The following is a 26,492-nucleotide window of genomic DNA, read 5'->3' as shown; positions in this document are numbered from 1 at the left end:
AGACCCTTCTCTCCATGGACACAGATGAGGAACCCAGTGGCTATTGCCAAAAAATACATGAAAATTTAAAAAAATCAAAACATGATGGCCAACTTTTTGCTAGTAAGCATCTTGGTAATTTAGCTGGGGTTTGTCCTCAGAGGCCAATTCAACCCTGGGCCCATACCCTAAGGATTCCCAACTCAACATATCCCCAAACAAGCTTGCTATCTTTCTACCTAAATCTGCTTCTCCTCCTGACTTGACTATTACCTGCGCTCCCATGTTAATAATTTTAACGTTCTCTTCCATTCTTCCTCTTCCTCATATTCAATTGGTTACCAAATCCTATCCAGGACACCTTAATATCTCTTGCGTATGTTCCCTTCTCTTTATTTCTACTACCACTATCCTAGTATAGTTCTCTTCATTGTGGGATATTTGAATTGCCACAAGAAAGGCCGAAGAAACCTATTTCCATCACTAGATGACATGTCATACTGCAGGGAAGACACCTAGTAGTCTGTTGTTGCCTATCTGGGCCCATAATTTGTCAGCTTGGCTGCCATGTTGGCCTATATGCAATGGATGGTCTTTCATAACTGCTCCAGCTTCCTCATCAAGTGCAATAAGCAGACATGCAGCACCAAGCTCAACAACCTCAAGGCACAAAACTCATTCCATTACAATGGGGAAGTTGGTAGGCATTGAGCAGGCTGCCAATAGCTAGGGCACCATGGTGGTGCTGAAGCACAGGGCAAGTCAGAAAAGCTCACCACCTCCTTTGTGAGGACCATAATCAACAAAAATGCTCAGGCCACATTCAACAGTGTCTGGTACATCATAGGCAAAAATAAATACTGGAAAGATCTCCACGTGGCCACTCTCCACCAGGCCAGTGCCATCCTGCAAAGTCGGAAGCCAATGATGGTGAAAAAGTGAACCTGCCCACCCAAGAGTATGTAAGGTGCCAGGCCTGCCTTTGGCTAATAAAGTCAAACTGCCTCCTCAGAAAAAGAGATAAGGAACTGGGGCCCACAGAGGTTAAGTGGTTTCCCCAAGAGTACACAAATAATTACGTTTCAGAGCCAGTTTGTGACTTCAATCCACAACTATTTAATTACACCTACAATTAAGATGTCTCAGGGAGTTGCTTACAGCTCTCAGAAGTTTAATGCCTTGCCTGTGGACACTGCAGTCAGGAAGTACCAGTAAGCTCTAAATACAGGTCCTTCCAGATTTCAAATCCTGTTTTTCCTCCCCAGTGACACGCTGCATCATTTTAAAATAAAAAGTTAACAAAAGATATGCACATGTTTCAACTATAATTTGACTCTGGTTGGATTCTAGTAGGATGTGAGCTCCCTGGAGCCTAGAACTGTCTCATTTCTAAAATCTGTATCCCAGGCATCTTATACAGTGTTTGGCACACAGCAGACATTTAATAAATGCTTATTGATGGACTGGATGAAAATGCTGCTCAACAAGGATATCCCAAAGATATTCCTCAGAATTTAAAAACGGAATCAGGGAGCTTAAGCAATTAGGTTTACACACCAAAAATGGAACCTACTACATATTTGACTGAAATTAAGTTACCATGAGGCCTTATCTCCATTAATAAGTCTCAGAACAAGGTAACTGGGGGAGTTCTGGCCTTCTGGGCACTAAGCAGCAGCAGAGGCATTGGGCAAGGGCAGGGGGAGGACAGTACTCCTGGGATCTGCACAAATTAGTCATCTGAGAGTGGAAAAGACACCGCTAGGCTATGGTCATGTGCAAACAACTCACTGGAATGGTAACTACCCTGAAGGAAGGGAAAGTTGTCTCTCCACTCTCCTCTACAGTGCAGAGGGGTCAGGGAGTTATAGGTAGAACCCTATGGGGGTCTGGTAGGGAGGGAAACCACATCTTGGAATATATCCATCCTTGGGGCTCTTTTTATTATTTCTACATCTGATAATAAAGTTTATGGTGACAAAGTATCATTAAAAGCCATTCTCTTCATTAACAGAAGTAGCACTGTAATAACAAGGTTGAAATGAATGAAAATAAATGCCATTCTAACTGAATCACCTCACTTCCCGTGCCAAAAGATAAATTACTAGGTCCAGAGTTCTTATATAATTCCAGCTATTATTTGTGGAGTATAAATGAAGTTTCTTAGAAATCATGACTAAAAAAGAATGATCCTTTTTTAAAATTCAATTATCAAAGCAGAGCATATGCTAAAAGATATTTTAGTGTACTAAATGTACTAGTGAGAGAGTACTCATCAAGTACTTAGAACACATCAATCAATAGACAAATATGTCAAGCACCATGTGCCAAGTATGTCCCAGGAGGTGGGGAGACAAAGGCACAAAATTAATCAGTTCTGGCACTCAAGTAGCTTATATTCTATCAGTGAAGACAGGCAGTTTGTGTGCACACATGTATGTGTACATTTATGTATATACACGTGTGTATGTGTGTGTGCATGCACACAATTGATACATATAAAACAGATGCAAGGTAACCTTGAATGGGAAAGCCCTAGAATCTAAGGGGAGCAGAAAAGAACTCCTGCAGAAAGTAGCACTTGAGCTGAATCTTGTTTTCAATTTTGTTAATTTCTTCTCTCATTTTCTATTCTGGTATTTAATGGGGGGTGGGGATAAATTTGTTGCTTTTCTAATTTTTTCAGTTGTATGCCTAATTTGTTGATCTGTTCTTTCTCTCCTTTTTTTTTTTTTTAAACAGATGAAAACATTCTTAAAGACATAAATTTTCCCCTATGGACTGCTTAAGCTGCATCCCAAAAATCTGCATGTTATTTCATTGTTGTCATTATATTTAATGAAATTGTTGCTTCCATGATTTTTTGAACCCTCCCATTCTTTAAGATTATGTTACACAGTCAACAATTTTTAATCATTTCTTCTACAGTCCTTTATTGAATAATTTTTATTGCATTGTGGACCATAAAAATTTGTTTAATATTTCTGCTTTTCTGCATTTGTTTATGACAGTTTTATGCCTTAATACATGGTCTATTTTTGTCAAGGGACTATCTATTTTTGTTAAGGTACCATGCACAGCTGAGTAATATTCCCATTCAATAATCTATAAGGGTCTATCATAGATAACTTTTCTAAAAATTTATTCAAGTCCTTAACTTTGTAAATGTTCCCTTGCTGAGTTCTGCAAGTTCTTTGACGTAGACTTGGGTATGAGCAACATATCTGTGGGCTTGTCTCTGGTTGGAATTCCAGTAGACTGCTGCTCGGCTGTGCCAGTCAGCTGGAAGCTCTGCAGATTTAGAGTAAGAGTTAAAGGACTTCAGGCTCCCCTTTGGGGTATAATTCCTGCCCTGGTTATTCCACTGTTATCTTCAGATTGAGCTGGTGGAACTGAGACCTCACTCTCCTTAAGTCAGAAGCATACCACTGTCACTAGCTTCTGAATTTTCTTCTTGCTCAGTACAGAGCCTAGGGCTCATGATGGTGTCTCACCCTGGACCACCCCTAGAGACAGGTTCCTTCCTCAATCCCACACTGGGTCTGTGACCTAGAGTAGTGAGTGATGGAGATGCCATCTGGCACCCCATCCTGCAGTCTGCATAAGGTCAGGCCTGAACTGGGGCATCTTCTTGCCCTAGTATACAACCTCACTCTTTCAGTCCTCCACCAGAACACTCCACCCAGTGGTTTCGGCTAGCCCAGGCCCACAAGGTCCACAGACCTCTTTGTCTCCTTATGCTGACCTAGGCTGGAAAAATGACAATTTTTTTTTTAACTTTCTGATCAAGACTTACCCTGGAGCATTTTCTAGTTCTTTGTGGAGGAGATATGGGGAAGAGCTCTCATGTATTTCTTCCTACTTTGCCATCTTTTGGCTGGTCTACTCACTTAAGCTGAATCTTAAAGAAAGCCAGGGACTCCAAAATTTGGAGGTGAGGAGGGAAAGCATTCAAGATACGAGAAACGTCTTCTGTAAAGATGTTGAGACTGAGAGACTGAGACAGATGTTGTATTATGCATGAGAAACAGCAAGTTAAGTCAGTATGGGTTAACTATAGAGTATGTGTGAGGAATTAACATATATGGAGAATGAAGAGGAAATAAGGAGCCAAGACATAAAAAAAATTTAAATGCCAAAGAGTGGAGTTTGTATTTGATGCTAGAGGTAATAGGAAGTCACTGAGATTTACTGAATAGAGGGATGACAAGGTCAGATATGTCCAGGTCAGCCAGATAGATGGCAACTGGATGACATACTCCAATAGAGTACTGAGCCTGGAAGTCAGGAAGATCTGAGCTCAAAGCCAGTCCCAGACACTTACTAGTTGTGTGACACTTAACCTATCTGCCTCAGTTTCCTCAACTAAAAAATGGGGATAATAATAGTACCTATCTCACAGGATTGTTGTAAAGATCAAATGAGATATTTGTAAAGCACTTAGCACACAGTGCCTGGCAAAAAAGTAGGTCCTATACAAATGCTAATTATTATTATTACTATTATTATTATTAGATTCTGAAGATATGAGTCATTATCTTTTACTATCTCTTTTTTAAAATGTTATTATAAAATTTACACAATTATTCACTGACAATTCTATTCTAAAAAGTATTTATTAAACAATGACTATATGCATGGTACTGTGCTATTCCTAAAACAGATAAAAATCAACCCAATCTCATTCTCAAGTAACTTACAAGCTAACAGAGAAGAAAGATGTACACAAATTCAAACATTAAAACAAGTGAGCAAAGGAGAAGACCAAGCAATGGGTTATGGGAGATTTCAGGAAGAAGCTCCTTTTCAAAAGAGAATTCAGGGAGGCAGCCCCTCCCTGGAGGCAGTTGGACCCCACAGGACAGACTGGCTTCAAGAACTGCAAGGGTAAAAGCACCGGAGACAGTAGCATAAAAGGCATGGAGCCAGGAGAGGGAAGAACAGGGGATGGAGAGTGGTTTACTTTGGCTAAAGCAGGGAATATATTACTACTATCAATAATAATAATGATGATAAATATTAATCAGGCACAAAGCTATCAAGGAGAAAGCTCTAAATGGCACATATCAGAAGACTTACTAGCATCCTAAAATCAAACCTCAATAGGAAGAACACAAAGCAATTAATTCCTATGCAAAACAAATCTTTTTTTAAAACTATCAAATGGATACTAACAGATTTATACAGAACCTAAAAAAATCCATACAATATCACCAAAACATAGAGTCCATCACCCTAAAGCAGCTATAGAAAGATTAATGTTTCTGCATCAAACAGGGAGAAGAAAATTAATAGATGTTCTCAGAGCATTTGATTTTTTAAACAGTTTAAACTTAGTTCTATATCACTCAAAAAAAATAGTAGAGGAAAAGACGTAAAGGCCACCGGATTTGTCATATTTAAATCGAAGTGGCTTTCCTCCAGATAGAGCCCATGAAACAGCCAAGATCCACCAATGAAATCCAAAGGTCGTCTCTGTGGCACATCCACATGACCTTAAACAAGAATATATAAACAAAGGGGCAGGTAGGTGGTGCAGTGGATAGAGTGCCAGAACTGGAGTCAGGAGGACTTGAGTTCAAATCCGACCTCAAACACATAACACTCACTAGCTGTGTGACCCGGGGCAAGTCACTGAACCCTAACTGTGTCACACACACACAAAAAAAGAATATATAGACAAAGAAGCAATGAACACACGGCTCCTCATGCAGATTTGTTTATAAAAACAGGAGTTTGTGAGAGGAATTCAGGATTACAGAGATTATGGAATCCTGCAATGATCAATACTAACCATAGAAGGAAACAGTAGAAACCGTGTAATACCTCACTGTACACCTACAAGACGAGACTCTATGGCTAGAATCACACGTAAGAACTGGGATTCTAAACCTTTTCTGTGTCATGGCTCCCCCTACTAGAGTGAAGGCTAGAATGTTTTTAAATGCACAAAAGAAAAAAACAGAGTAGCACAAAGGAAACCAATTATACTGAAATACAGCTGTCAAAACAGTTTTAAATAACAAATTAACAGACTCCAGTTTAACAACAACAATGATGATGATCGCTAACAATTATATATAGCTAACATTTGTAAAGCACTTACTATACCAGGCACTGTGCTAAGCACTTGAAGATTATCTCATTTGATCCTCACAACCCTGAGAGGTAGATGCTATCATTGTCCCCATTTTACAGATGAGAAAACTGAAGCTGTGTATACATACACAGACATATGTATAGATATATATGAATGTAAATATCTGCATATATGTATATAACGCACATGTATATATGTATACACACACACACACACACACACACACACACACACACACACACACAGCCTACTACGCACCAGGCACTGAGCTAAGTGCTTTACTCATCACTATCTCATTTGATCTTCACAAAAGCCCTGCGAGGGAGATACTATTATTATGATCCCCATTTTACAGATGAGGATCACAGCTAAAGACTGCACAGTATATATAAAGTATAAATCCATAGTAGTAGAGGGCACTCACAACTAGGGGAATTAAAAAAAGAAAAAGAAAAGCTTCTTCAAAAAGGGAACACTGGACCTGAGACTTGAGGGGAGTCATAGGTTCCCCGGAGCAGAAGTGATAAGGGAGAGCCCACATTGCAGGAAGATGAGACAGCCCAGGCCAGTTTGACTGGAAGAGGGCATGAGGGGTCTAGTGTGTAATCAAGTGGAAAGACAGGACAGAACCAGATAAATGTGTTTTCTACTAAAGGCAATGGGGGAGCAGCAGACATGTGCTGAGCAGGGGAGTAACATGATCATGTCCACCCTTTAATAACATCACTGGCAACCAGGTTGAGTGAGAATTGAAGACGGGAAAGACTAGAATCTAATTAATAGAGTAGTCCTGGTAAGAGAGGTGACATGGGTCTGATTTGGGGTGCTTGTGGTATGAATAAGGAGTGGGAAGTGAGAGATGTAGAGGAGGCAGAAATTTCTCAAGCTCTGTCTCCTTTCCTCTACCCTTTGATGTTTTTCCTTTGTGCTCTGTATTCATTTTCCACCACCTTAGACCTTTCATCATAGATTTAGTTCACTCTTCTTCCGTCCAGGCCCCTGAATCTCTTCATGAACTTCTGACTTTGATCTCAGAATGGCTTACCCATTAACGACCTGGATCTCAGCTTGAACCATATCCCTTCCACAGCCGCAAGATTGTCAATCCCCATATTCCCATGATTCCACGTCTACTATCTTCCTGTTTTCTTCAAATCTGACAATCATGCTGCTTATGCTTTTATCTGACAAAAATCTGGGACAGCACCCTAGCCACTATTCTCTGGTTCCAGGAATCAACCAATTTACACAACCAGTTAACAACTTAGGATCTAGCCCACATCTCTCCGTCTTGTCCGTCAGGATAGTACAAGACATGCAGCCAAACACTTCACCGAAATCCCGGCAAACCCAGGCTAAAGTTTTTTTCAAAAGTTTCTGGATACATGATCAGAAATTCAAGGGTTCAGACTAAATGAACCTTTTCATAACATAGTGAAATAAAGCTTGCTATTCAAAACCAGAGATTTTAGCAATACTATAAAAGCAGTCAAAAACAAGTTAAAAGTACTTTATTTGTACAAACACAGTTACAATCCTTGTACCAGTCACTATTTATTCTTTATTAAGTCAATGAAAATACAGATATTTAGCAAACAGATATATTCTCCAGCTCCACCACATCTTAACTCTAAATTTACAACATTGATAGTGGTTCTCAGCTTGGCCACACAGCCAGAAATATCTAGTGGCCAGGCAATGCTAGCCTGTTATTAGGCACGCTAGCTAACTAGGCAAAATTCTCTCTCTTTTTTTTGACTTAAAAAGTCTCATGTGGGCCACACTCCAGGATAAAACAGGTCTCAGGATATAATTGGTAGGCATTCTTATCCACCAGTCTAATGACTCTATCCAAAAAGAAATTAGGTTACTCTAGCATGACCTATTCTCTGTTCCTTTCCCGTTTCATTGATGTTCTTTTATCTTTTTAAAAATGTCACTATCACTTCCCAATGACTCCTCTCCTCCCTCCTCACGCCTTCCTTTATGACTAATTTAGTACAGTCAAGCAAAACAAAGCAGCACATTGGCCATCTCTGGAAATGTAGGCCTCATTCCACACCTACAACCCACCCTCACTCTGGCAAGAGGTGCAAGGTTTGCTTTACCAACAGTCATCTGTGGTCATGAATGGCCACTCCACTGGACAGAGTTCCAAAATGTGACTTGTTCTTGGTGAAAGTGACCATTGCTTCTTTTTCTAAATGCTCAAAAATCTCCCTCTTAATATGTACAACATTTTTCCATGAATTTATGATAAGATACCTGCCTTATAGTCTGAAGGTTTTATCTTCTTCCCCTTTAAAAAAAAATGGCACATTTGCCCATCTCTCTTTCCCTTCTCCCATTCTGCACAATTTTTCAAAGACCAGCAATTACACCTAAAAAGTTTTTTCATTTCTCTTAAACGTAGCTCATCCAGGCCTATTGACTTGAAATCACTGAAGAGAGTAAAAGCCTTTGTAACTCCAACACACTACTATACTGTGGATAAAGCTACCTCAGACCTTTAAAAAAAATTATCTTTTTGTTGTTGTTCGTGTTACAAATCAGGGTTCAGTGGGTGGGGGTAGGGCTAGAGGAAATGACTGTGGTAAAAAACAAAAGGCAATAATAAAATCATTTTAATACATTTTTAATTTATTATAGAAAGAAGCTTATAAGAGAGACAGAAAGAGACATCATACATCTTGCTAGGTCTAGTTTATGGTTTTTTGTTGTTTTTTAATCTTTTAACCTTCTAACCTGAAACTTGACTCAAAAATCCATAATTTTTTCTAATAACTTTTCTCAGGTCCCAATTTATTCATTCCTAGATAGATTGATAAAAACAAAACAAAACAAAATAAACATAAGACAAAATTTTGTCACAAGATAAAAAGGAAATTTACACTGAAAACACTACAATATTCTAGAACTCATATTTGAATAACAAACAACACTTAACTTTGTAGTCCCAATTGAATGCACGAAAGGCTCTAACTTCAATACCTGCCATCCATGATGCACTGCAAAGATTTCACTGAGCCAGAAAAAGGTTACTAAGGCAACTTAACAAAGTCTCCATATTCCCACTCTTATCTTGTGTATTGTCCACCTCCCTATTAGATAGCTCAAACTGGATGTCCCATAGACATCTTAAACACAACATGTCTAAAATAGAACTCAACTCTCCCCCAAAGCCTTCCCTCCTTCTAACTTCCCTCAATACTGTAGAGGGCACCATCATTCTCCCAGTCTCCCAGGCTCACAATTTAGGTATCATCCTGGACTCCTCACCATCTCTCACCCCACCCCCCATACCCAATCTGTTGCCAAGATCCGTTGATTTCACCTTTGCAGTATCTCTTCAACACGCCCCCCCTTCTCTCTTCTGACACTGTCACCACTCTAGTACAGACACTCATCACCTCATGCCTGGCCTACTACAACAGCCTGCTGGTGGGTCTGCCTGTCTCAAGTCTCTCCCCACTCCAGTATATTCTTCATTCATTTGTCTAACTGATCTTAGAATGCAGATCTGACCATGTCACCCTCCTATTCACTAAACTCCAATGATTTCCTATTACCTCTAGGATAAAATATAAAATCCTCTATTTGGCTTTTAAAGACCTTCCTAACCTGGCCCTTTCCTATCTTTCCTGTCTTTTTGCATCTTAGTCCCCTCCAATCCCCTTGACAATCCAACAACACCACCCTTCTGTACCACTCCTCACACACCATATTTCATCTTCAGACCCTACGCTTTTTCACTGGCTGTCCTCTATGCCTAGAATTCCCTCTGCTTCCTAGATTCCCTGATTTACTTCAAGTCACAGCTAAAATGCCACCTGCTACATAGTAGGCAGTTAATAAATACTGGTTGACTTGATTTGACCACAAAAAGGTTATTCAAACTCTCAGTGCCCCCAAGCAGGTCTCCGAATATTAATTACAAATGAGTTGTTTAGCCACTTCAGGGAGGCAGTTTCCCTATCAATTTTCTAAACTGAAGAAATTACAAATCCTGAGCACCCACACCCACACCCTTTCCTATGTACAAACTGAACTTTTTATACCTGGTACAAATCTAGCACATGTTCCTTAAGTAAACATAATCTGCCTACAGTTTGGGCCAAAAAGAACAATAAGCTACTGTTTTAACTGTACACAGAACACACACACACACACACACACACACACACACACACACACACGCAACTCTTGAGATCCATCTAATACCATTTTTGGTTAAGGCAATCGTATCATACATAACAGACACCCCATCAGATAAAACAGAACTGACCAGAACTGCAGTTGCAGTACGGTTTGGACTTCAAAAACAACAAGCAACAGATTGAAATTGTATTTTTTTAATAGATGCTATAAAAGAAGTATTAATTAACAAAATACTGCTCACAAAACAAATAATGTGCTTAAATAATTACTTAACAAAATAATAATAATAGGGCCCTACTAAGAATAAATGCTCCACCCAGAGAATATGCAGAGAAAGTCTGACTGCACAGGAAAGGGTTTGGAAAATCTCTACTAATTGGGGGCATCAGTAAAACCAACACTATATGCATTCACCTATTTTTCCTCCTTGAACATTCTTGGAATTCTTAAAATTTCCTACCCAATTTTGAGAAAAAAAAATTTACTTATAAAAAACACACTGCTTATTGAATGAATCTACTATAAGGAGGAGAGACTTGTTCCTTGTGGCATAGATGAAAAGCATCTGTGATTACACTAGGGACTCCCAGCTGGGAATTTCCTCCAGATAGCTTAATAGTTAAATCCCAGGGAGTTAGTTATCTGAAGCACAAAAAGGTTAAGTGACTTGCCCAGGGCTACTCAAATTGATGATGAGCTCATCCATCCAGATGTTCCCTCCAATCATGCAAATCACAAGCCAATTATACCTCGCAAATTTTGTGCAACTCTTGTCTAAGTCCTTCCATCATTTCACTCTACAGTCTTCCCAATGTGCTGGACTCCTTCCCCTGCTCCTGACATCACAAGGATACCAGTAAAGCATTCCGGCCGTCTCCTTGCCAATCCTTGCCCTCCCCTTGATTGGTATGATCCAGATCAAGTTCACACAGCTGCTAATTGTCAGAGGCTGGATTTGAACCCAAGCCTGCCCAATTCCAAGTGCAATGCCCATCCATTATGCTACAGCTGCCTTCATGGCACAAAGAACCACATGGGGGGGGTGAGGCAGGAATGCATCTCCTCATAGATGTCAAATAAAGCAGTAAAATCCATTCAATATTTATAAAGTCCCACAATGAGCAATGTGTGTATATATCACACTCAGTAGCCACAGTACAATTAAAGGTGAAAGTATAAATGTTTACCTAGATATATCTTTTAAGATCTGGAATCCATTCCATAAGTAAAAACAGTTGCCCAGAAAAGAGGATCCAAATAGAAGGAAGGAAGAAGTATTAGAAACTCTGGGTTACAATTAACTTTGCCTTGTGACGAGTTCAGGGGCTGATCTAAAGAAATAGAGATGCGAAACTGATAGGAAATGTCCAAAATTGACGAAAACTCTTGGCAATGAACCCAAAACCACACTTCTCAGCTTTCAAACACTTAGATAATTCTCCCCTTCCTTTTCATTTTAGTTTGAAAATGCTATCCATTTTCTCACAAGCAGGGGAATTCAAAAATCATTTATTTGGGACTTGAGAATATATTTTGCTTCTTCTATTTGAAGAGGCCACTAACATCTAACATCCTAGACATTAGTCAAGGGAAGCACGAATAGAAATTGAGTTACTGTGGCTCACAGCTTCCCTGAAATGAGTACTTGAGTGTTCTGGTTTAAAGCTCTCTTGTAAGATCAAAGAAAAAGGAAAAGGACCTATGTGTCCAAAAATATTTATAGCAGCTCTTTTTGTGGTGGCAAAGACCTGGAAATGGAGGGGATTACCATCAACTGGGGAACGGCTGAACAAGTTGTGGTATGATTGTAATGGAATACTATTGTGCTATGAGAAATGACAAGCAGAAAGGTTTCAGAAAAATCTGGGAAGACTTATATGAACTCACGCAAAGGTAAATGAGCAGAACCAGAACACTGTAAACAGGAACAGCAATACTGTAACAATGATCAACCGTTAAAGACTTAGCTAATCTGATCAATAAAATAATACAAGGCAATTCTAAAGGATTCATGATGAAAAATGCCAACCTCCTCCAGAGACAGAACTGGTGAACTCCAAAAGCAGATTAAAGTATATTTTCTCATTTTGTTTTTCTTACTTTAAAAAAAAAAACATGGCTAATATGGAAATATATTTTGCATGATTTCATATGTATAACTGACATATTGCTTGCCTTCTAAATGGGTGGGGAAGGGGCAGGAGGGAAGGAGAGAATTCAGAACTCAAAAGTTTTTTACATGAATGTTAAAATTATTAAATAATTGTTTTAAAAAGTTCTTTTGTTGAGTTATAAATTGTATAGGGAATTTTTAGAAAAGAACATCAGAAAATGAATTCTAACAATGCAGGGCTTTTTAGGACTATATTGCTAAATTACATTAATAAAACTATTTAAACTGCTAGTGATAATGGACTGTTGACAACAATAAGGAGGTATATGAAGAGCCTTTGGAATTAAAAAAAAATAAAAAGAACACAACTATGAAAAAAATTTCTTTCTCAGAGTTACAAAACCCCATCTACTTTTCTAAAAAATAAACTTAAACATTAACAAACATGAAAAGATAAAGAGCGCTGTATATGAATTGTGAATTTCTACTTGGTAGCTTTTAAAGCATATACTAAACTTAACATTATTAATAGTAATAAAACTTTCTTGATTGTGTCCCCTTTCGAATTATCTTTTGTTCTGTTTTTTAATGTTTCACTGATGTCCTTTTCTTCTTTTGCCTCATAATCATTACTTACTCACTCCCCCCCACCTCTTCCCTAAAAAATAAAAATCTTTCCCTTTTAACAAATAGAGTACGTTCACACATTGGTCATGGCGGGAAAAGTGTCTCTTTCTGCATCTCCAGTTCATTACCTCTCTGCCAAGAGGGGAAACACGACTCATCATCAGTCTTCCGGAGTCATGATAAGCCACTTCACTGACCAGTCTTTCAAATTTGCTTTCCTTCATACTATTGAAGTCACTGCACAAATTATTTTCCTGATTCCCGTCACTTCACTTTGCATTATTTCACAGGAATCTTTGAACCCAAATTTCTCTTAATCTATCCTTTTCCTCATTTATTATGGTGCAGTAACATTCCATTATCATTATATACCATACTTAGCCATTCCCCTATTGACGGGTATGCACTTTGTTTCTAGTTCTTTGTCTATCTTTGCAAAGTGATATTAATTATTTTTGCACATGTGGGTCCTTTTTCTCTCTTCTTGACCACTTTGGGATATGTGCTCAGTACTTATATCACTGGATCAAAGGGTATATACAGGGTTTAGCAATTTGGGAAGTGCAATTCCAAATGGCTGGGGGTACCAGTCCAGAATGGTTGGACCGATTCACAACTTCTCCAATAGCATGTTAGTGTGCTTGTTCTTCTACTACTCCTCTAACAATTGTCATTTTCCTATTCTGTAATTTTTGCCTATTAGATGGCGAGAGATGGAATTTTAGAGTTACCTTAATTGGTATTTCTATATTTTAAATTTATTTCAAATTCACTAGTGATTTGAAACATTTTTTCATGTTGCTGATAGCTTAATTCCCTTGAGAACTTCTTGTTCATATCATTTGACCATTTATATATTAGGGAATGACTCTTACCTCTTTTTATCAATTCCCCACGTATGTTGAATATCAGATCTTATCAAAGAAAATACAGAAAAGATTTCCCCCCATTAACTGTTTTATCACTACATTAATTTTGTTTGTGCTGAAACTTTTCAATCATATGCGACCTTTTATCTGTTTTATATCCTGTAACCATCTCTATCCCCGATTTGATCAAAAACATTTCCCCATTCATAGCTATGAAAGGGTGTCTTTTTTAATTTGTTTATGATATGACCTTTTTATATTTAAGTCACGTATTCATTATACATAGCATGCTTTTTGTCGTACATGGTATGAAATGTTGGGCTACTCTAAACCAAGTTTCTGCTATATCACTTCCCAGTTTTTGTCTAATAGTGAGTTCTTATTCTAGTACAGTCATTAGAATGTAGCTCTTTGAAAGGGTTTAAATGCACTGTCTTATCCAAAATATCTTTATAAGCCACTACACTTTTTCAAATCAATAAACATTTATTAAGTACCTACTCTGTGCCAGGCATAGTGCTAGGCGCTAGGGATACAAAGACAGTTCTTTCCCTCAATACCAACTGATCTTTAAGCAGCAACCCAGAACCCTCATCACTTATGTTTGAAGGCACCGCCATCCTAAGGATGTTCCCTTTCATGTCAAGTCTGGGAGTTCTTTTGTTAGGCAAATAAGTCTCTGAGCAAGAAGGAAATAAAGGGTCTTAACAGCTCAGAAACTGGAAGAGAATGGTCCACTCAATAAGGGCATATACGTCCATCTTATTCGTTCATTGTTGTAGCTCCTTATGGCATAATGTTTAGGGCAGTTTTTTTTCCAACTTTTATTGATTTTTTTTTACATTACTCATATTTCTCAATTTTTTTCAATTATTAAGTTTTTTTTCCTCCCTCTCATTTTCACACACATACCAAAAAAAAAAAAAAAAAGAAAGAAAAGAAAGAAAAATAAGACTCTTATAACAATTAGGCAGTCAAGCAAAGCAAATTCCTGTATAGGTCACATCCAAACCTCTGGGTATATGTGTGTGGTGTGGGGGGGGGGGGGTGTAGCCTAATTAAGCTTGTTTCATTGTTTTAGTCTCTGTATCTCTAGCATAGTGCCTGATACATGGCAAGCATTTAATAAACACTTGCTTATATTTTGATTATGGGATTATGCTACTGTGTTCAGTTGCTTCTAGGTGGTTATTTGGCAAATCTGTTTAATCTTTATTTTGCTTTTTATTTATCATTTATCACAAATTTCAATTTATATCACTTTTGCCTATTCAATATTGTACATTTTAAAAAACCACACACACTCAGGTAAACAGTTCCAAGACTGTAATCACTCTTATTTGACAACAGACCATTGCGGAAATAATCCTGCCTCACTGGAGAGCTGTAGGAATAAAGAAAACTAAAATGTTAGGCAACTTTTCAAAGCCATCAGAGAATGAATTACCTCCCAACAAAAAATGGCTCATTTCTGACAGCAATGAAACCCGAGCTATTTAAAAAGGGAGTGACAAAAGTTACATCAGTCAAAGAGAAATGGATGTCAACTTTTTAAAAAGGATTTAAATGTGCCCTATCCCAAACATTTATAAACTATTGAATTTAAATGGTCTATTCCATGAGGATTTGTATAACTCCTCTTATTCACGGACTGTTTTATATCTCTCTGGCACAGTACCCTGCACATAAATATATTCTCCAATACTTCAAGGACTCATGGTTCTTACTGGTATGGGTACTTTTCTCTACACCTCAGCAAAAACCTTTCTTGATTTGGTATGACTGCAAAAATTCATCCCCTAATGGTCAGACTTCTGGTGATGAGCCTCTCCAAATTTAGCCAGGCAGGTTCTGGGATAATACCAATACATCTTTTTTAAAAACATTTTTATTTAAAATTTTGAGTTCCATATTCTCTCTCTCTTCCCCACCCCACCCCCAGATGGTAAGCAATCAGATATAGGTTATACATGTGCAATTATGTAAAACATTTCCACATTAGTCATTTTGTACAAAAAGATTCAAATAAAAGAAAAAGGAAAAAAAGAAACAAAGAAAGAAAAATGAAAATAGCAGGCTTCAGTCTGTATTCACACAGTATCAGTTCCCTCCCTGGAAGTAGACAGTGTGCATCATTAGTCCTTTGAGATTGTTTTGGGTCATTGTATTGCTAAGAATAGCTAAGTCACTCACAGTTCTTCATAGAACAATATTGTTGTTACTGTGTACAACCTTCTCCTGGTTCTGTTCACTTTACTATGCATCAGTTCATGTAAGTCTTTCCAGGTTTTTCTAAAATCATGCTGCTTGTCATTTCTTATAGCACAATATTTTATTACAATCATAAACCACAGCTTATTTAGCCATTTCCCAATTGATGGGCATCCCTTTGATTTCCAATTTTTAGCTACCACAAAAAGAGCTGCTATGAATATGTTTGTACAAATAGATCCTTTTCCCTTTTTTTGGATGTCTTTAGGATATAGACCTAGCAGTGAATACCTATATATCTTGATCCTAGTCCAGTGCTTGCTTGAAGGCTTTCCAGGCTGAAAGGACCTGCCAGAGAGCTCGACTTACCTGGAACAGCCAAAGAGGAGGACCCAGAGTTTACCTCCATACCAGGAAGGAAAAGAACATCACTCATGACCTTATATATAAAGAAGCTCAATAAAGGTGTGTTTAATTGAATTGCTGGGATCTAGCCTAGTGTTACATTTAATCTGTTACAGGTCAGTTACATGTAAACTAATCTTCCTTCTCCCACCCCAAACACAAACAAAATTTCAAATGTCTTACTCAGAGAAAACGAGGTCCAATTGGAAGAACTCAAAGGGAAGAATGTGACTTCTTTTCTTCAAAATTTATTCAAAGAAAATTGGGCTTTCTACAAAGGCCCAAAGATTTGGAGAATTCAAAGTTTCCTCCCAAATGCACCATAGTGATACAAGACAGGGAAATGAGATCTCCCTGCTACTTCCCTAGCCATCTTCTCATTCTTTCCAACAGCCATGTTGGCCAGGCAAGAGCCCATGCCAGTATATTTTAATCATTTTATCTCTGGAACTTCAGCCCTAAGCACCAGCAGCACTGGCACCAGAGGCAGAGGCAGAGGTAGCGGCAGAGGCAGCAGCAGCACCGGCACCACCACCACCCTTCTCATTAATGTCTGCCTCTCCTGGCTCACTATTTCAAGAAGATCCTAGCTATATACTTTACTCACTACTACCTAGCTATCTTCTGCCCCAACTCTCCTCTCTCCAGTTCTGGAACCATGATCAAATCAGCTCAACCACTGTTCCTGGGAGAGATGTGGCAATCTACTCCCTGTGACCCAAATGACCATCTCCTAAATTTTCATAATGAAATGGAAACATATTTGAGCACTTGCTACTAAAAGGGGGAGGGGAGTTGTTGCTTTCAGATTTGTAAAGATTTTTAATTTTTGTGAAATTTATGATTGTTATTATTAATGATGATGATGATGATGATGATGGTCCCCCCATCTCACCCAGGTTGAAGTGCAGGGGTACTCCCATGCTCATCCCACTTGATCAGCAGGCATGCTCCCTTTCCAAACTGAGTCCCATTCACCACTTCTTAGGCTCCATGGTTCAATAAGTGCACAAAGTATGGTAAGAGCTAAGGAAAATCAAGACAAAGTGCTCCAGACAAATGCTTTAAGCTGAAGAAATGAAGCAGTAAAGCTCCTGAAAGAAATCCCCAATTCTCCTCTATATCAAAAACACTTACTGGGCACTGACCATATAAAAAGTACCAAGGGGCAGCTAGGTGGTGCAGTGGATAGAGCACTGGCTCTGGAGTCAGGAGGACCCGAGTTCAAATCTGGCCTCAGACACATAACACTAGCTGTGTGACCCTGGGCAAGTCATTGAACCCCACTGCCTAGCCAAAAAAAAAAAAAAAATGTAAATACAGAAAGACATTGAACACATTTTACATTTTAAAAAAAAGTACCAAGTAGTAAGGAGGCAAAGATTTTAAAAGATATAGAGTTATGCTAAAAATGACTTCAATTTAAAATAGCTTTTTAACTGAGCAAATTTAATATTGACTCCAAATGATCATTCTAAGTTTTCCCCCACTTGTAATTTAGCATTCAAAAAGGCTGTAGGACTTCAGACAACCAAGATGGAATGGAAGTCAGTGAAAGATAGCAGAGCTTTAATAGATCCCTCCTGACTAAAGCATGTAGGCTAGTATCAAGTTAACTGTCAGTGGTCCAGATTTAAAATGACAAGAGTAATCAATTTCAGGCCAACGTTCAAGAATTCCAATGATACTGAGAGATATCTAGCTTTTAAAAGTTTTCTATTCCAACAAATCATTATTGCATTATAATTCTGTCCCATTTAGGAAGTCACTAAGGCATTGCTGACATTTATATGGTCTTACAAGCTTAAATTACATGAGGCAGCATAATATAAACAATCTTGGTATAGGAGTCAGAAGACCTGGGTTCAAAATCTGCCTTTGATGCTTACTACCTGCACAACCTTGAGTAAGGCACAATCTCTCTGGACCTCAATTTCCTCTTCTATAAAACTTTGGGAGAAGGGTAACCAAGAGCAGACGTTCTTAATCCGTGGTCCGTGAACTTGGTGTTTTTTAAAAAGTATTTTGATAATTGTATTTCATTAGGTATTTTATATATTTAAAAAGATTATTCTGAGAAGTGGACTAGAGGCTTCGCCAGATTGCCTACACATAAAAAGGATAAGAACCCCTGTACTAGAGAGACTCTGAAGTTCCTTTCAACTACAGATCGATGGATGGTCTGATGACATAATTTTGATCTATATAACAACCCTCTGAAGAAGGTGGTACCAATAAACTTTAACCCCATTCAGAAACAAAAACAGAGAAGTTACGTGACTCCCCGAGTCACACAGCTCTTAAATATCAGAAGACAAAGTCCAACCCAGACTTCCTTTCTCTCTAAATCAAAGCCACCACACCACCAACACTGTTAAAAACAAGGCTGCATGTTTCCTACTAAAAACCATCACAGAATGCAAAAGCCTCTTTATGACCCAAAACAAAACAAAAACCATTTAATGGCATATTTAGATAAGTTCTAAATTGCTCTTTGAAAAAAAAAAGTACTAACTTACCATTTTAAAATGTATCCTGCTTGTTTTAATATCCTTGTATAATGACTAAAATGGAATACTCTAATAAGATCGTCCTTTATGAAGAAAAACAATGTTTGAAAAAGGAGATTTAGATGTTTTTTTCTGCTAAAAGTACACAAAGACCTACTTGCGAAAAACCACCACCAGGAGAATTTGAGGAAATAATCAGGAAGCAGCATTCACCAAGGATTATGAGCATGAAGAAAACTTTTTTGGACTGCCAGAAAAAATAAGGCAGATCTTTCTGACTATCACCCCAATCTCAATACTCCCTTCTAATCCCCATACCCTGTATAATAAGGGGAAAAGAATACCACTTCAAAATGCCTCCTTTTCTTCATTCAATTCAATAAACATTTATTAGGCCCCTAAAGGAGACAAAAACAAAAGAAAAATAATCCCTATCCTCAAACTGCTTATGTTCTACTGGGGCAAGAGGACATACAGAAAAGTAAATAAATAAGAAATGAATTTAAGAGGTAGAAAGGTGCACTGATAACTGGGGACGGTGGGGGGAGACCGGGGAGATCAGGAGAGACTTTATACAGGAAATGAATGACATGGGGTGTTTCAGGGTTCCATGAAGCACAGTTTGAGAAACACTACCTCCAAAGAAAGAACTGATGAAGTCTGAATACAGACTGAAGCACACTATTTTCACATTCTTGTGTGTGTGTGTGTAGTTTTTTCCTTTTGTTCTGTTTTTTCTTTCACAACATGACTAATATGGAAAAATGCTTTACGTGATTGCACATATATAACCTACATCAAATTGCTTACCTTCTTAGGGATAGGAGGAGGAAAAAAAGGAGGAAGGGAGAGAAGGAAGGGAGAAAATTTGGAACTCAAATTTTATTTTAAAAATGAATGTTAAAAATAGTCCTGTAATTGGAAAAAATAAAATACTATTAAAAAAGGAAGAAAGAAAGAAAGAAAGGTACAAAGGCTTCTAACACTAACAGATTACAAAACTGTCAAGTCAATTAGGGAGCGGTTGTGATGTCAATTAAAGAAGTAGGCACTCCAAGGAAATTCAACAGTAGATTCTGGGATTTGGAAGCAGAAAGACCTGAATTTAAATCTTACCTCAAACACTTACTAATGGAGTATCTCGAGTTACCTGAACAAGTCATTTAAATGCTTTCTTTCTCTGTCTCCTCAACTATGAAATGGAGATACAATAGCACCTACTTCACCCCGCTGCTGTGAGGATAAAAAGAACGAACATTACGACACTACATAAATGCTAACTATACATACAAAAACTGACACGAAAGTGAAATAAGAGTCAACAGGAAACATTTTTAATTGCTGCTTCCAATATTAGAGAGGTGGTGTGGTAAACTGGAGAGAGTAGTGTTCTTGGAAACATTAAGACTTTGGTTCAAATCCTATCCCCTGCCACTTAACCAAGAGCAAGTCAATTTAATTCAACCAGGATTTATTAAGCTTCTGCAACATTCCAATAAGTTTGCTACAGACCAGGGATACAAAGACAAAAACACAAAAACCTTTGTGTTCTAGGAGCTTACATTCTATTTAACATCTGAAGCCTGTTTCTCATCTGTAAAATGGGGACAATACCTGTACCTCATAGGATTTGCCTAAGGATAATAACATTATGTTATCATTAACCAAAAGGCCCTCCACACATGATATCCACATAAATTCATCCAATAACATGTGAAAGAAACTGCCAATAAGTAATAAGTTATGATGCAGATTTTTTTTTTAAATAAAACAGAGGAGTTACATGATGGCAATTCATGGGTTAGTGACAACAGATATTACAGATAGGTAAATCTTAAGGAGTCCAGACTTCTGATCAATGCACATTATGCAAATGGCAAAAAGGGCAACACAATACAGTGGGGTTGCAAAAATTTAGCATTCATGAAACACCTTGGGAGTATCCAAGGAGATAAGGACTTCCCAACGATCCCCTCTTTGATCCCGAGAGAGCTGCAGACTCTGGAACTGGTAAGGCCCTGCTCTAACTGACACGCTAACCTACCACGGTTCTAAGAAATCCTAAGAAGAAAAGATGGAGAGAATCTAGGAGGGAAGAGGGAGCACACAGGAGCCAGTAAGCTACTATGGGTATCCACATCCAGAGAAAGAATTATAGAGTCCGAATGCAGATCAAAGCTTACTATTTTCTCTTTTTTTGTTTTGTTTTTTCTTTCTCATGGTTCTTCCCTTTTGTTCTGATTCTCCTTTCACAACATGACTAATGTGGAAATATGTATAATATGATTGTACATGTATAGTCTATATCAGATCGCTTGCCGTCTTCGGGAGGGAAGGTAGGGAAGGAGAAAAAAATTGGGGACTCAAAATCTTACAAATGTAAATGTTGAAAACTATCTTTACATGTAATTGGAAAAAATAAAATACTATTAAGTGGGAAATTTTTTTTTAAAGCAACTTTGGGGGTTGGGGAAAGGGTTGCCAGTAGTCCACGATCCAGGCGATGTGACTGAACAATGTAGGGATAGACAACTGTCACTGAAAACCTCTCCACGCTACAGCAGCTGCTTTTCCCTTCTCCCCCTTAGGCTAACACTCTTTAGCACAGGAAAGTACAATTCTTAAAAAGTTTGTTTAAACAGTTAACTTTATCTTTTAAATCCGCAATTTTAACAAGTCCTGTAAATTGCAGTTATCCCTTCCAAATTGTGAGTGGAGGGGAGTTTACCGTGATCTGGAAAATCCTCACAAAATTTTTTGGTCCTCCTTTCATACCAGAGAAGTAGAAATTGTGTATATTTATGGTATTAAAAGATAAAATATTGATATTATGTAATACTATACATAAATTTTATGCATTTCTGAGTTTCTAAACTTTTTCTGTCATCTGCTAGCCTTCGTGTGTCATCTTCGGCTCCCACAAAACTCCCAAAAAACTCCCAATTAATTTCTTATGCCGACCCGAATACGGAGGGGATAACTGCACTCATTTTGCTAATCTAAGTAAGTCATTCAAATATACAGTTGGGAGACAGCCTCCTGGGAGGAGGGAGTGCATTAAAACTGCCCTTTTTTGCTAGAGTACTATTTCTGGCTAGGGACTCAGAACTGTACAGTTGTGATTCCTTTTTATAACTTCCTATGGCAGAAAGAATATTTAAACTGGGTCCCTCAGATGGGCTAGACTGGCACTGAGTCTGGACCAAAGACATCTTCTTGGGGTTGTTTTGAGGGGAAAGCTATTCCTGAAGGGAATGGGGTTAAGGAAGTCAAGAGTAAGTAGTACCCTGGCCCAACCAAAGTCATTTAGGATGAGCAAGAGTGACTGCCCAAAAAAAAAAAAAAAAGAGTGACTGCCAATCTTGTCACCAGCATAGCACTACTCTATAGCCACTAACTACACCTAGCAACACATAACTTGGTGGCTAGCAACCTGCATCAGAAGCTGGCTTTCTTTCATAAACTTTGTTGTCCAGTGCTTTCAGTATTACCTGATTCTTCGTGACCCTATACTGGGAATTTTCTTGGCAAAGATACTGGAGATCTGCCATTTCCTTATCCAGTTCATTTTACAGATGAGGAAACTGAGGCAATGCAGGTTAAGTGACTTGCCCAGGGTCACACAGCTATTAAGTGTCTGAGGCCAGATGTGAATTTAGGAAGATGAGTCTTCCTCACTCTAGGCCCAGTGCTCTATCCACTGCAACACTCCATGTTACAAATACAGACCTCAAAAATAACCTTGAAAATTCAACAACTTACCTGTATTGGAACCAGACCACTGTTATAAACAGAACTGGTGCCCACAGTCATCTAGGCATAATACGCAACTATAAACATTCAAGAATATTAATAGATAGCAATAACTAATAAATAAACATCATATGGATAGAACACAGGTCCTGGAGTCAGGAAGCCTCGAGTTCAAATCTGGCCTCAGACACTTGACACTTACTAGCTGTGTGACCCTGGGCAAGTCATTTAACCCATTGCCTAGCCAAAGAAGCAAAACAAAAAACAAAAAAACAAACAAAAAATAAATAACCATTACAATCTCCAAGCTATATAGAACAAAAACTTTTCAAAACACAGAAACTTAGCAGAAGAAATCAAAATTTCATAAAAATAGCATCTTAGAGGTGTATATCATTCTTGTCATATTGTCTACTCCTGGATTTGTCCCTAAGATGCTTTCAATGAGCCTTCAGAAGGTGAGCTTATATCCCAATACTTCCATTCAATTATAATATGCCATTATTTTATCTATCTGTGCAATAGTCTGCAGACCATTAACTACAAATGAATAATGGCAGGATGACAACCTGTCCCAGAACCATTTTTATCTGAACTCCGTCAAAGAATGAGATGAATAAAAATAACATACTCCCACTCCTTTACAAACCAACAAATGATAAAACCCCACACTGCAAAGACAAATCTCAAAAGATCCTTGAGAACTCAACAAATAAACTGTATTAGAACCAGGGTGTCATCCCAGAAACAACTTGCCCACAATCAACCGAGCATAAGTAACTCATAAAAAAATCTAAAAACATTTTTAATAGATACTACCATAATGAATATTCATAACCTCCAGACTATGTAGAATGAAAGACTGATGATGAAGCATACTACACACTGTCTAACTGAAAGATGATGGACCCAAGATGCAGAGACATACGTTTTCAGACAGGACCAATGTACAGGGACAATGTTTACTAGTCATATTTTCTACAAAGGCTTTTTCTTTTTCTTTTTTCTTTTCCAGAGAGTGGAAGGAACAGTAGGGAAAGAAAAAAAGGAAGAAGGGAGGGGGGAGAGAAGAAGGAAGGGAAGGGGATTGAAGCATCTACTTTTAAATGCACAGAACAGAAGAAAGACCAGGAAGAATCAGACACAGAGGATAGCTCTGAAAGTCATATATTGAATTTATTGTGTATTTGAAGAAGAGATATAGTTTCATATATAGATACTCCTTTTCTTCTGTTATGTATGTGGAAATGCCCACTTTATTTGGAGTTTAAATTTGGAATTTTTAAAATACAACTTAAAAAATTATGTGGAATGAAAAGATTCCAAATTATAGAGGCTCAATGGAAAAAAGTCAAAACCATATGTGCACAAGATGAAGCATATTTCATCCCTATCATCCTGTCTGCTACTAGAGTTGCTGCAAAGATACTTTCAATAAACCTACAAAGACGAACTTATATGCCAACAGTTTTATTCACTTACAAAAGCAATCATTATATCCACACCTCTGTAATCATGAAAACATTAAACAAACAAAAAGGAGCCTGTAGAATAGTAACCTGTTCTAGGATCATCTCTATCTGAATTCCATATTGCATATAAGATGAGAATAAAAAAAATAAAAAAAATTATAGCACTTAAGTTATTTATATCATGCTTTAAGGCTTTTATCAAAGCACATCTCATTTGGTCCTCCATTAAGGCTCAACAGAGTACTGCTATTTTTATCCCAGTCTTACAGATAAGGAAACCAAGGAATCAAATGAGAATGTAAATAAAGCATTTGCTTTACAAAACTTAAACCTCTATATGCTTTATAATATTAGAGTGACATCCTCCCCCACTACTTTTTTTTTTTTGGCCTCTAAACAATCTCTTTGATTCAGTAACATGTAGTCAGCCTAGTAAGGACCTGATACTGTTGGCAGAAATTCAAAATTGTTTTAAAACTTCAGTTTCTACTTTTTAACCATGATATCCCATCATTTAATTTGTCCCTTTAACAAATTAAGAGATGAGGTCTAGAAATAAACTGTTCTCCTCTCATAAAGAATTACCTTATATAAAAGTCACTTAAAGACCAGGGGGAACAGCATCAACGGGGATTCTGTGAAGGAATTAAAAGGATAGTCATTAACAAGGATACATCAACAGTGACAGCTGGTCTGGAAAATTCAGAAACTTCTTGTTGTTCAGTCATATCCAGCTCTTCACAACCCCATTTAGGGTTTTCTTGGCAAAAATACTGTAGCGGTTTGTCATTTCCTTCTCCAGTTCATTTTACAGATAAGGAAACTGAGACAAACCAGGTTAAGTGACTTGCCCAGAGTCACACAGCTTGTAAGTGTCAGAGACCAGATTTGAATTTGGGAAGATGAGTCTTCTTCACTCCAGGCCCAGCACTGGGCACAGCACACTGCAAAGGCCTAAATTTGGACCCACCTGATATCCTTAAATTAAGTAATACAACTTCAAATGACAGCTGCTAAATATTCTACTAGATAAATAGACCTTTCAGGGATTCACCCACTCCCTCTTCAATTTTCCTTGGGTTTTTACTTTAACTTAGAGCTGGAGGTCCCCCGTCCCCCCCAGATACAACAGAGGAATTTTCCAAGGGTAAAGCCACAAAAAGTTCTGTTTTCCCAAATTAAAAAGGTACAAAGTCTTGCAAAAACGGATTTTCAGCTTCTCAATATCACAAAGACAATTTCATCAGTCATGCTTAAAAAAAAAAAGGTAATGAAAAACAACTATTTTTTTTAAACCCTTGGTTCTACCAAATTTTAGCTATTAAGTCAGTTACAACACTGGTACTTTAAGACGCATTCCAGAAAAAAAAAAAGTGCTGTTGAAAGGAAGATTTCCACTTCAGCAGCGCTAAAGTTTTGCCTCACCCCAACACCATCAATTGTGCACTACAACAGATAGCGTAATGCATCCTGTCTCCTCTATCTTTTGAGAAACACTCCTTCACGTTTCACGAAATTAGCTTAAGTGAGACCTAGGATGCAGACTGGACCCCGATGCAGACCAGCACCTAGTAAGATGTCCACTGACGGCATCTCCACCTCACCACCACCAAAAACACCCCCTCCCCCAGACTGCACCTGCCCCAAGTCAACCCCCACCCCGTGATAACACAGGAAAACACATCGAAGAGAGCAAGCCTAAGGGATACAGGAAGAGGTGAGGAACTCATTCTTCTCCCACGCTCCTGTATCAGCTCAGCAGAAGATACGTTCACAATTAGAGCAGGAACAACTTCATTTTCCGGATGGGGATGTATTTTATTTTTTGACATTAACATTAATGACAGAACCCAAGAACAAAAAAGAATTCGTAAACCGCAAGCATGCTAATGAGGAACATGGAGGGGGGAAAACCACCTCCACTGGAGCAGAGAATCTTTGGAAAGAATGCCAGACCCCTCCCGGGGGCAAGAATGGAAGCGGGATACAGGACTGGCAGGGGAGGAGGGGGCACCAGGACAGCAAGCAACCCTCTCTCCAGCGACATGAAACTGATGCCCTCTCTAACGTAGAAGTAAAGGCGACCCTCACCCATAAAATCCAGGAACGGATCCTGGAACTCAACTGAAAATAAAACAAAGCAGAAAACCAACAAAACGCCCGTAAAGGACAGAAATCCAGGGAGAGGGGGAGTTAGAGGGGGAGGTCCCCAAAGGAAAGAAGCGTGGAGCTCTCTCTGAGGTCTAAGTTACTCCAGCAGAGGAAAGAGAAAGGGAAGAGAAGGAAAGATGGGGA

The 26,492-nt window shown here is 38.3% G+C and overlaps 1 protein-coding gene and 1 pseudogene across 1 annotated transcript in view; one reads left to right on the top strand and one right to left on the bottom strand.

The window, feature by feature from the left end:
• Positions 1–26,492, bottom strand: part of LOC114026004 (Golgi membrane protein 1-like) — a 106,066-nt gene that overhangs the window by 79,269 nt on the left and 305 nt on the right. The gene's annotated exons all lie outside the window — the stretch shown is intronic.
• LOC114025878 lies at positions 547–25,918 on the top strand (annotated as a pseudogene).

Source organism: Vombatus ursinus, unplaced genomic scaffold, assembly GCF_900497805.2.
Source record: "Vombatus ursinus unplaced genomic scaffold, bare-nosed wombat genome assembly UNPS02014832.1, whole genome shotgun sequence".
Classification (NCBI taxonomy): Eukaryota; Metazoa; Chordata; class Mammalia; order Diprotodontia; family Vombatidae; genus Vombatus; species Vombatus ursinus.
This window is presented reverse-complemented; position numbering and strand designations above follow the sequence as displayed.